The 11,868-nt window shown below is 50.1% G+C and overlaps 1 long non-coding RNA gene across 2 annotated transcripts; it reads left to right on the top strand.

Moving 5' to 3' along the window:
- The first annotated feature begins 1,891 nt into the window (after positions 1-1,891).
- On the top strand, positions 1,892-11,141 carry LOC140207766 (uncharacterized). 2 transcript variants are annotated; one of them, XR_011888649.1, is made up of 3 exons: positions 1,892-1,976; positions 4,520-4,887; positions 9,919-10,427. It is a non-coding gene; the product is annotated as an uncharacterized lncRNA (long non-coding RNA). The 2 variants fall into 2 exon arrangements; XR_011888648.1 differs by lacking the exons at positions 1,892-1,976; positions 4,520-4,887 and adding exons at positions 8,397-8,660; positions 10,480-11,141 and having other exon boundaries at positions 9,919-10,068.
- The last annotated feature ends 727 nt before the right edge of the window (positions 11,142-11,868 follow it).

The following is an 11,868-nucleotide window of genomic DNA, read 5'->3' as shown; positions in this document are numbered from 1 at the left end:
ACAGGCTTCGATCATGTGGATAGTGAGAGGCTTTTTCCCAAGGCTATCATGAGAGGGCAGAGTTTTAAGGTGTTTGGGAGTAGGTACAGAGGAGATGTCAGGGGTAAGTTTTTTCACGCAGAGACTCCTGGTTCGGTGCATGGAGCTTAGAAAAATAGAGGGCTATGGGTGAGCCTAGGTAATTTTTAAAGTAAGCACAAGTTCAGCACAGCTTTGTGGGCCGAAGGGCCTGTATTGTGCTGTAGGTTTTATATGCTTCTAAAAAAAACATTTCATTTTTACAGATAAATTTTTTACAATTGTGAAACAGATTTCACTCATCACTTCCTGATTTATATGTAAATATGTTATTGTCTAAGCAAACACTCTGCTTTTAAAAAAATGCGTATAAACTTCCTACAATTACGGGATGGATTCTGTAGGATTTTTCTGTTTGGCGTGTAAACGATTTAATGCTCATGCAAACACTGTGCTGCAAATTGCATCCGGTAACAGTGGGACACATCCTGATTTGTGTGAACTATTTTCTTGTGCGGACACCCAGCCTCTTAGCAAACTCTGTTTATTTAATTTTGCTTCTGACTGACTTCATTTTGTCTTTTATTTTAATGTCTGCACTCCATCCCACTGTAAATCACTTCGAGCTACACCGTTATTATGAAAGGTGATCTATAGGTCAGTTATTATTGCTATAGTAAACGGTCTGTTTTACAATAAAGACTTCTGCAGTCATAAAATAAATTCCATTTATTGTGTTCTGTAAATAACTGTTTTATTGTGCATATAAGCATTATTTTATGTGTGGGCACGTGGCCAAGTGGATAAGGCATTGGACTAGCGACCTGAAGGTCGTGAGGTCGAGCCCCAGCCGAGGAAGCGTGTTGTGACCTTGAGCAAGGCACTTAATCACACATTGCTCTGCGACGACACTGGTGCCAAGCTGTATGGGTCCTAGTGCCCTTCCCTTGGACAACATCGGTGTCGTGGAGAAGGGAGACTTGCAGCATGGGCAACTGCCGGTCTTCCACACAACCTTGCCCAGGCCTGCGTCCTGGAGAGTGAAGACTTTCTAGGCGCAGATCCATGGTCTCGCAAGACTAACGGATGCCTTTACTTTAAGCATTATTTGTGCAAAAATGAACAATTCGGAATAACTTCCATAAACAACCTCTGTTCCGTATATAGTATTCTGTGATCAGGTCTGGCATTGCGACCAGATACCTCAAGCGTTCTTTTATCTACACATATATTATGGTGTATAAATATCATATTTTACCGATAAACTTGTGCGTGCTAGGTTATTATGCCGCTAAGCATCCTCTCTTGTAAATAGATAATGCGCGTTTTAATGCATTGTGCAGTGCACCTGTAATACACCTGCATTACACACACCTGTACTACAGGTGCATTTGCAAATATGCGGTAGCGCAGCCTATACGTGTGAAGAAGTTCAAGCTCAGCAGCACCCGTGTGAACCGCCGCACGAAACAACGCCCCTCTGGACCAAGGTACACGTCACAGTCCATATAACGCACACTCAACACACAAAATATTGTGATCAAATATAAAATTAACAAATAATAAGGCGCATTTACGACGCAAGTTAGAAAAAAAAGCACAAAGTGAACGGTGTAACGCAACCTACTCTTCATAAGTGATGGGATGTTTAAGATACACACATAAAAGTTGCTGGTGAACGCAGCAGGCCATGCAGCATCTCCAGGAAGAGGTACAGTCGACGTTTCGGGCCGAGACCCTCCGTGCCTCTCCCTGGAGATGCTGCCTGGCCTGCAGCGTTCACCAGCAACTTTTATGTGTGTTGCTTGAAATTTCAACATCTGCAGATTTCCTCCTTTAAGATGATGGGGGGTGGGGGGGGGTATTGATAATGCGGATAGCCAGAGGCTTTTTCCCAGGGCTGGCATGGCCTACAGGAGGGAGCTGCTTGGAAGCCGGTACAGAGGGGATGCCAGGAGGTAGGTTTTTCACACAGAGAGTGGTGAGTGCGTGGAATGGGCTGCTGGCGACGGTTGTGGAGGCGGATGCAATAGGGTATTTTAAGAGACTGTTAGATGGGTACGTGGATCTTAGAGAAATAGAAGGCTATGCAGTAGGGTAATTCCAGGCAGTTTGTAGAGGAAGTTACATGGTCGGCACAATATTGTGGGCCGAAAGGCCTGTAATGTGCTGTGGATTTCTATGATCTACAGAGACTTGGGTGGTTTCCTGTCGAGAGGGATGGGATATGGCTTAGGCCCGGAGCCAAGCTTCTGATAAGCATCTCGGGTGGGTGCAAGAGGGACCCTGGCAGCCCTCTCGGCAGCCTCCACCACCCCGTCTGTCGGGTCCCGTGGCCAGGAGGATGATTTCAGTCACTGAAGGTGCGATTATGGGATGTGCTGCATTGGGTGCGAGGGCGTCCCTCTTAAAACAGGACAATACAGGAACACAATGTCAGTCTCAGCCAAATCCGGTCTGCCTGCAAGCTTTCCTTATTCCCTTCCGCCACCCACCGATCCCTTGCTGTCTAACAGCCTTCTGAACGACCCTATCATATTTGCACCCATCACCAGCCCCGGCAGCGCATTCCCGGCACCCACCGCTCATTTCCTTCGAGCATTCTGCCTGTCGCCTTAAAAAAAGAACCCCCTCCCGAAATAGTTGACATTTCCACCATGGGCGACGAGAGAAAGAGGCAGCCTACCCTCTCTACGTCTCTTGTCATCTTTTGAAACCTCGGTCAAGTCTCCCGTCAGCCTCGGAGCAAACGGCCCAAAGTTCGTCAATCTCCTGCAGGTAGCGCACGGCCTCTCTCCAGGTAGCATCTTGGTGGCCCTCTTCTGCGCCCGAGGTTGCCCCAGAGGTCCGTGCCAATACTCAACGCTCCTCAGTTAATAGATTAGCGCCTGATCTCTGAGTTTCTGATACCTCCTTTAACGACATATTAAAAAAAAAATCCCAGAGACGCAGCTCAGATGAATGCACCTCCTTAACACGATTCTGCAAATCTTGCAGAATCTTCAAACACTCTGCGGACAGCCCGGAGGACAGATTTTGCTCAAGTGCGGCTTTCGCTCACGGAATGAGTGGGCGCGCAATCGGCTTCCGAACTGTCGATTGCTTCGCCGCTGCCCGCTTGCTGAACGGGGTGGAGGTTCTTTTACGGTGGCTGTGGCGTGGAGCACAGGAGCTGGTATATTTCCAACCCCACCCCGCCCCCCACCCACAGCAGCACACGCTCCAGACCACCAACCAGCTCCCCACAATTACCGAAGGAATTCCTCCAAGGAAAAGTGTTTTTTTTTTTCCGGCGTCTCCATCGGTGACTTTGGGATAGCGTGCCTGGTCAGGGAAGGGAGCGGACATTGTTGCCTGTCTGCGGGGGAGTGGGAGGCGAGAGGATAGGGAATGGGGAATTGGGCAGAGAAAGGGAAGGGGGTAAAGGCGGGGTGGGGGTTAGCTAAGTGACAGAGGCGTGAGAGAGAGAGCGAGGTGAGCACATAGGGTGAGACACATGAGAGGAGAGAGGGAGAGGGAAGGGAGAAGGGAAAGGGAGACGGAGAAGAGAGAGAGGGAGAAAGCTGTGTGGGTGAGAGAGGGAAAGATAAGAAGGCAGAGAGAGCGAAAACAGGTAGAGGGAGTGGTGGAGAGACGGGGGGAAGGTGGACAGTGAGTGGGGTAGAGCGAGGGAGGGGTAGAGAGGGAGAGCGGAGCAGGGGAAATAGAGGGGAAAGAGAGAGGGCGAGTGAGGGTTGAGGGTGGGCGGGGAGGGGGTGAGAGAGAAGAGACGGGAGAGAGTGAGGGGGAGAGGGGAGGTGAGGCGGAAAGGGGCCAGAGAGCAGGGACTGAGTGAGAGGGAGGTGCAGTGAGGGGAGAGGGGCAATGAGAGAGGAGAGGCTAGGGAAGAGACTGGTGGGCAGAGAGAGAGAGAGAGAGAGAGAGAGAGAGAGAGGATGATAGGGGATAGAGGAGTTAGTGAAGGGGAAAAGGAGAGTAGAAAGGGCGAGGTGGAATGAAGACGGAGAAGCGCCAGAGATGGAGAAGAGGTTAGAGAAAGGGGTGAGAAACATGGAAAAGGGGAGAGGGAGAGCGGAGACAGGGGCAGGAAGTGAAAGGCAGAGATAGTGAAGGAGGGAGGGAGTGAAGGAAAGAATGGAAGTGGAGGCAGGGGAGAAAGTGGGAGTAGAAGAAAGGGCTGGGGGAGGGAGAGCCGGGGAAGGAGGAAAGCGGTGGGGGGTGAGGGGGAGGCGAGGAGGTGGTGGGGGGAGAGCATTGTCAAGGTGAGGAGAGTGCGCGTGATATATTCTGATACCCACCCTCACCCCATCAGGCCCTGCTCTGTCGGCGGACTGGTCTGGACTCAGGGTTTCCGGCGTCTACTGTCCTCCCTGGGCGGCGGGGTAGAGATATACGTCTCTACTGAAGGAGATGAAAGGGGCTCCTTCCCTCCGCTAGCCTGCAGGCCACCTTCGGGAATAGTGTAGCACCTGCTCAGACCTACCCCCTCCCTCACCCCCAGGTCCGGGCCACACGAAGCCGTGGGATCAGGCGGTGGATGATCGTATGATATCACAGGCCCTGGTTATGCAGCCACCGACGCCAGGGCAGAGAATCTCTGAAGAGTGTTGATCGTGGCTGGGATCACCCGTCTTGTCAAGGCACCGCCCGGAAGAAGGCAACGGCAGAGATTGCCAAGAACAATCACGGACCGTGACCAACTATGTCACACAGTACGGCACACACTGATGACGACGGTCTGTCTGGGGCCTGCGGGAAAGATCCCTGGTTCAGCACCGATCCTGGCGACTTGTGTCCGAGCTCTCCCTGCCCCACTGCTGGAGGGGAGTCCGAGCAGGGGTCCCTCCTGCACTATTTTCCAGGATGGAGGTGTGTGTGTGGGGGGTGGTGGAGAGCTCTTGCCTGTACCCTCGGATGTTCATACTTCTAGCTAATGGCATGTTGGCCTTCATAACAAGGGAAATTGAGTATAGGAGCAAAGAGCAGTTGTACAGGGCCCTGGTGAGACCACACCTGGAATATTGTGCACAGATTTGGTCTCCAAATTTGAGGAGAGACATTCTAGCTAATGAGGGAGTGCAGCATAGGTTCACGAGGTTAATTCCCGGGATGGCGGGACTGTTATATGTTGAAAGATTGGAGCGACTGGGCTTGTATACACTGGAATTTGGAAGGATGAGAGTGGATCTGATTGAAACATACTACGTTTGTATAAGATCATTAAGGGATTGGACACGCTAGAGGCAGGAAACATGTTCCCGATGATGGGGGAGTCCAGAACCAGAGGCCACAGTTTAAGAATAAGGGGTGGACAATTTAGAACGGAGCTGAGGGAAAACTTTTTCACACGGAGGGTTGTGGTTCTGTGGAATGCTCTGCCTCAGAAGGCAGTGGAGGCTAATTCTCTGGATTCTTTCAAGAAAGAGTTAGATAGAGCTCTTAAAGATAGCGGAGTGAAGGGATATGGGGAGAAGGCAGGAAAAGGGTGCTGATTGTGGCTGATCAGCCATGATCACAGTGAATGGCGGTGCTGGCTCGAAGTGCCGAATGGCCTACTCCTGCACCTATTGTCTATTGTCTAAGAAACGATGTGCTGGCTTTGGAGATGGTTCGGAGGAGCTTCACAAGGATGATTCCGGGAATGAATGGGTTATCACACGAGGAACGTTTGATGGCTCTGGGTCTGTACAAGCTGGAATATAGAAGGATGAGGGGGGTGGGATCTCGTTGAAACCCTTCGAATGTTGAAAGGCCGAGACAGAGTAGATGTGGAAAGGATGTTTCCTGTGGTGGGGGGAGTCCAGGACAAGAGGACACAGCCTCGGGATAGAGGGGCGTCCATTTAAAACAGAGATGCAGTGATTTTTTTTTTTAGCCAGGGTGGTGGCGAATTCGTGGAATTCGTAACCACAGGCCCGCTGTGGAGGCCAGATCGTTATGGTGTCTTTAAGGCACAGCTGGATTGGTTGTTGTTTGGACAGGACATCACAGCCTTATTGGTTCTTGATTGGACAGGACATCACAGCTTGATTGGTTGTTGTTTGGACAGGACATCACAGCTTGATTGGTTCTTGATTGGACAAGACATCACAGCTTGATTGGTTCTTGTTTGGACAGGACATCACAGCCTTATTGCTTTTTGATTGGACAGGGCATCACAGGTTACCTGGGGGAAGGCCGGGAGTGGAGCTGAGGAGGGGGGGTGGGTGGAGAAAGGATCGGCCACGTTCGAATGGGGGAGCGGACCCGATGGGCCAAATGCCCTAATTCGGCTCCTATGTCTTAATGGTTACCTGAATGCAGTTAATTTTTACATGTGGACACAGAACACTATTTCTGCGTCTCTGTGTGTGTGTGTGTGTGTGTGTGTACGTGCCTGTCGTGTGTGTGCATGTGTGTGTGTGTGTTTGTGTGTGTGTGTGTGTGTGTGTGTGTGTGTGTGTGTGTGTGTGTGTGGTTTGTGTATCTGTGTGCGTGCCTGTCGTGTGTGTGTATATGTGCATGTGTGTGTGTGTGTGTGTGTGTGTGTCTGTGTACGTGCCTGTCGTGTGTGTGCATGTGTGTGTGTGTGTGTGTGTGTTTGTGTGTGTGTGTGTGTGTATGTATGTCTGCATGTGTGTGTGTGTGTTTGTGTGTGTGTGTGTGTGTATGTATGTCTGCATGTGTGTGTGTGTGTGTGTGTGTGTGTGTGTGTGTGTGTGCGCGTGCCTGTGGTGTGTGTGTATGTGTGTGTGTGTATCTGTGTGCGTGCCTGTAGTGTGTGTGTATTTGTGCATGTGTGTGTATGTGTGTTTGTGTGAGAGTGTGTGCATGTGTGTGTAACTCTCAGGCTCGCCCAGCTCGCGTTCGTCTCGGGGGAAACAGCCCTTGGCCCCACCAAACTGGGAAATCGCGTATGTGTGGATGCTGGGTACCGCCCAGTTACAAACCCTCAACGTACAGTATCAGACAGTACACCATATGCAATTAAATGATTGAATTTTATAAATCTTAATCTGAATATGGGATTAGAACTGAAAATTTAAAAAGGGCCCAATCCAAGGAAAAGTCAAAAGCTCAAGTTGGAGCTCACTCAGTCGTCATTCTTCCACCATCGGTCTCCTCCGAGAGTCGCCGACCTTCTGACCCTCAGACCCCAGTCCACTCCGTCCTGTGGTCTGCCAGCTCTCTCCACACGCGTCTTCCCCCTTCATCGCTCCTTGACAAAAAAAAAAAAAACCGCGAGAAATCATCCTTCCAGACTCACAAGACAGAGCAACAATCTCGGATTGGCTAACATGCATCACCACAGTCCTGTTATCTCCAGCCATAACCCAAACATTGCTGCTACAGAGAAAACCGTCACCTCAGCAGTGAACACTACAGAGAAGCCATTACATTAGCAGTGAAACCTTACAGCTGTGTGTGTGCCTCTCTCTCTCTCTCTCTGTGCGTGCCAGTGTGTGTGTGTGTGTGTGTGTGTGTGTGTGTGTGTGTGTGTGTGTGTGTGTGTGTGTGTGTGTATGTCTGTCTATCTGTCTGTGGAGGACATATATAGATCATTATGGACGACTGTATTTACAGCTGCGTACACTTCACTGCACACGTGTACGCGTCTACTCGTCATCTCATAAGCGCTGCTGTGTAAGCAACGAGAAAAAAAAGATATCCATACAATTGAAAGAGTGCAGAGATTATTCCCAAGGATGTTGCTGGGACTTGAGGACCTGAGTTACAGGGAAAGGGTTGCATAGGTTTGGACTTCATTCCCTGGAAATAGTCCGTAGGAGAATGAGGGGAGATTGGATAGAGGTAATTACAAAAAAAAATAAGATATTTATTCGTTTACGGGACATGGGCGTCCCCAGCTATGCCAACATTTATTGACCATCCCTAGTTGCCCTATGTGGGGTCAATGCAAGCAGTGAGGTCGAGTGAGAATGGAACCAGAGGTCATCGGTTAAGAGTGATAGGTGAAATTTTAAGGGGCACGTGAGTGGGAATCTTCTTCGCTCAGAAGGTAGTGCGAGTGTGAAGAGAGCTGCCGGGGGAATTGGTGGACGGGGGCTCGATTGCAACTTTTAAGGAAAGTTTGGATAAGTTCATGGATGGGAGAGGTTTGGGGGTGCCATGGTCCAGATGCGCGTCGCCCGGACAGACAGAACAACAGATCGACAGATGGGCCGTTGGGTCTAGACCCGGCGAGGCGCCTGTTGCTGTACTGTAGTGTTCTGTGAGTCTTCAGTGCGTGGGTGCAAAGATCCAAAGAGACCGAAGAACATGTTTCCCACGAAACCGGCCTCCACACGCCCCGAGATCAGGTGAGCCAAGCGTGACGGTTCTCTCGAAAGCGTCAGAACTGAGCGCAGGTTGGGCGGGTTCAGTGCGTGATGCATCCGTGGTAACGGCCGCGGAGAGCGGGGCGGAGTGCCCCGTTTACGGCTCCTCGCATAGGCCGATCAGTTGGAGAATCTGACGCTGGGACAGGTGCCTAAAGTCCCCACCCACTGGACGAGTGCCCTCTGAGTCAAAATCCTCTCGCACCCCCGCCTTTCGGAACGCGTCGTCGGAGTAAACATCCCTCCTTCCTGTAAATCACCGCGGGAGATGCAGGGACAGAGAATAACAGAGAAGAGAACGAGAGAGTGAGTGAGAGTGAGAAAGTAAGTGTGTGTGTGTGTGTGTGTGTGTGTGAGAGAGAGAGAGAGAGAGAGAAGAACAGAGAGAGAGACAGGGAGATAGAGAGGGAGAAAGAGAGAGAAAGAGGAACAGAGAAAAAGAGGAAAGAGAGAGGCAGAGCGGAGAGGGAGAGAGCGAAAGATAGATAGAGATAGAGATAGAGATAGAAGTAGAGATAGAGATAGAGAGATAGAGAGAGAGAAAGAGGGAGAGAGGGGACAGAGAAAGTAGGAAAGAGGAAAGAAAGAGGGAGAGAGGGCAGGGGGAGAGTGAGAAAGTGTGGGTGTCAGAGAGAGATGGAGACAGGGGAAGAGGGAGAGAAAAAGATCGGCGCAGAGCGAGACAAAGTAATGGCGACAGGGAAACGGAGAGGCAGAGGTAGGGGAGGGGAGAATGGGTAGCGGGGCAATATGGAAGAGGAGGGTGGGCGGTAGGGCGAGTTGGGAAGAGAGGGGAGGGGGAAAGAGAGGTGGTTAAAAGGGTAGAGAGGGAAGAGGAGGGTGGGAGGACGGGGCTGGTTAGGAGAAGAGGCATCCGGGGCAGGGGGCGATGGAGAGGGAGAGGGGAGAAGAAAGAGGTGGGAAAGAGGATGGACGGTGCAAGGGTGGGAGGGAGAGAGTGGTGCTGGTGGGAGTGGAGATGGGGAGTAAGAGAGAGAGAGGGGAGAAGTGGGAAATGAATGGGGAGGGGAAGAGGGAAGGTGAAGGTGGGAGGGAGGGAAAGGAGAGCTGTGGGAGAGAGGATGACGGGGATGGGGGAGTGAGGAATGGTGGCAGAGAGGCAGCTGGGACAGGGGGAGAGCAGAGAGAGTGCAGAGTGGGGAAGGGGCAATTTGTGGGGAGAGAGAAGGAGCGGGAGTGAGGGAGAGGGGGAATGTGAAGGGGAGGAGGAGGAGGAAGGAGAGAGAGAGAGAGAGAGAGCTTTATGTGGTGTGAAACAATGTGCGGATAAGCGCTTATTTTGTGTCTACAGGAAAGGAAATGTGCCAATTAGCCCCCTGGCCCAGACCAGCACACCTCTGGCTCTCGGACCGAATTGGGGACCAAAGTACCCGTGCGGACAAGGGGAGCGGCCGAGCTAGGAAAAACATCCCCGGGGCGGGGCGTGGGGTTCCGCAGATCCCCCTGCCTGCACGTTCCCTCGCTCCTGCACGGGAGTCGGTGCTGGCCCTCGCCTCAGTTTGACATTAAATTATATGTCCTTACTCAACCAGGTTTGATAAATATTTCTGTGTAATTACAGACCCAAGCTTGATGTAAATTCCTGTGCACCTCGCGCCAATCCTCACCGAGGGATCAGAAGTGGAGAGAGTGGGTAGTTTCAGGTTCCTGGATGTCAAGATCTCCGGGGATCTAATCAGGTCCCAACATATCGATGCAGTTATAAAGAAAGGCAAGACAGCGTCTATACTTTATTGGGCGTTTGAAGAGATTTGGCATGTGAACAAATGCACTCAAAACCTTCCCTAGATGTACCGTGGAGAGCATTCTGGCGGGCTGCATCACCGTCTGGTGTGGGCGGGGGTCGACTGCACAGGATAGAAAGAAGCTGCGGAGGGTTGCAAATGTAGTCGGCTCCATCTTGGGTACTAGCCTGCAAAATATCCAGGACATCATTAGCTTTTTGCACGACTTTTCAATGTGTCCAATATACGTATACTGCAATTGATTTATATTATTATTATTATATTTAATTTATTTTTTCTTCTATATTATGTATTGCTTTGCACTGCTACTACTAAGTTGACCAATTTTAAGACACATACCAGTGATAATAAAGCTGATTCTGATTCTGTAATTGCAGACCCCAGTTTGATGTCAATCTCGATGCAATCGTAGACCTCAGTTTGATTTAAATTTCGGCGCAATCGCAGACCCTGCTAAGACGTGCACGTGTGACTACAGACCCCAGTTTTATGTAGGTTCAGCCGTCATTACAGGCCGCAATTTGATATTTCCAATGGCGGAGGACACGGCGGCAGAATCTTTGTGGGGTGAGGGGGACATCCTTATAGAACGGAGGCGTGGAGAAATTTCTCCTGTGGGATTTGCTGCCACGCGAGGTTGTGGAGGCCAGGTCTTCCCACAAGTTTAAGACAAAGGGTGATAGATCCTTGCTGGGCCAGGGTTTGAAGCGATACGGGGCGAGGGCAGGAGATTGGGGCCGAGAGGTAAATTGGATCAGCCACGATGAAATGGCGGAGCAGACTCGATGGGCCAAATGGCCTAATTCTGCTCCTATGGTCTTAGTTATATACCTTTCCTGTAATTAAAGACCCCAGTGTGATATAAGTGTCAAGGCAATTACATACCTTACGTTTGATATAATTCTCTGTATATTTACACTCCACTTGGATATAAGTGTCATGTAATCACAGACCCCAGTTGGATGTATGCTCCTCTGTACTCACAGATCACAATTCTGAGTAATTAAAGATTCCAATTGGACATAGATATCTGTCTAATTACTGGCCGCGGTTTAGTTCCAGTCGGGTTAATTACAGCCCTCAGTTTGATCATGACTTTCTCTTTAACTGCAGGCCCCATTGAGCGTAAGGTTCGATTGCAATTACAGACTCCGGTCTGGTGCGGATCTCGGTGTCGTCAGCGACTCCAGATAGGTGTTAACTCCTGTGCGATTTCAGATCCCACTTTGCGGCCAAGTTCCGGCCCAATTACAGAAGCAAAGTTCTGTTTGAAAGCAGATCACGCTTTGATGCGCAACTTCGTGTAATTACAGTCTCCGGTTTCGTGCAAGTTTCTGTGCAGTTACACGCTTCACTCTGATGCACTGTAGACGTATGAGAATATACTCACCCCAAATTGCCGTACATTTCTGTGCCATTACAGTCCCCACTTTGATGTCAGTTTCTGTGTGGTCACATACCCCAGTTTTATTTTTGCAGCACCGTTGCAGAGCAGCAGAGCAATACATAAAATTGTTACAGTACTGTGCAAAGGTCTCAGGCACCCTATATATATATATATATATATATATACCTAAGACATTTGCGCAGTGCTCTATCTGTGTAATTAGTACTCGCAGTTTCGTGCAAATGATTATTTTTGTGTGATTACAGACCCCGGTTCGGTGCACATAACTTGGCAATTGCAGTCTCCGGTTTGGTGGAAATGACTGTACACCAGTAGTGTGGAGTAGTGTGTTAATTATTTATTAACGACCTGGATGTGG

The sequence above is a fragment of the Mobula birostris genome, chromosome 13, assembly GCF_030028105.1.
Source record: "Mobula birostris isolate sMobBir1 chromosome 13, sMobBir1.hap1, whole genome shotgun sequence".
Taxonomy (NCBI): domain Eukaryota; kingdom Metazoa; phylum Chordata; class Chondrichthyes; order Myliobatiformes; family Myliobatidae; genus Mobula; species Mobula birostris.
The sequence above is the reverse complement of the archived record's forward strand: the minus strand, read 5'-3'. Positions and strand labels throughout refer to the sequence as shown.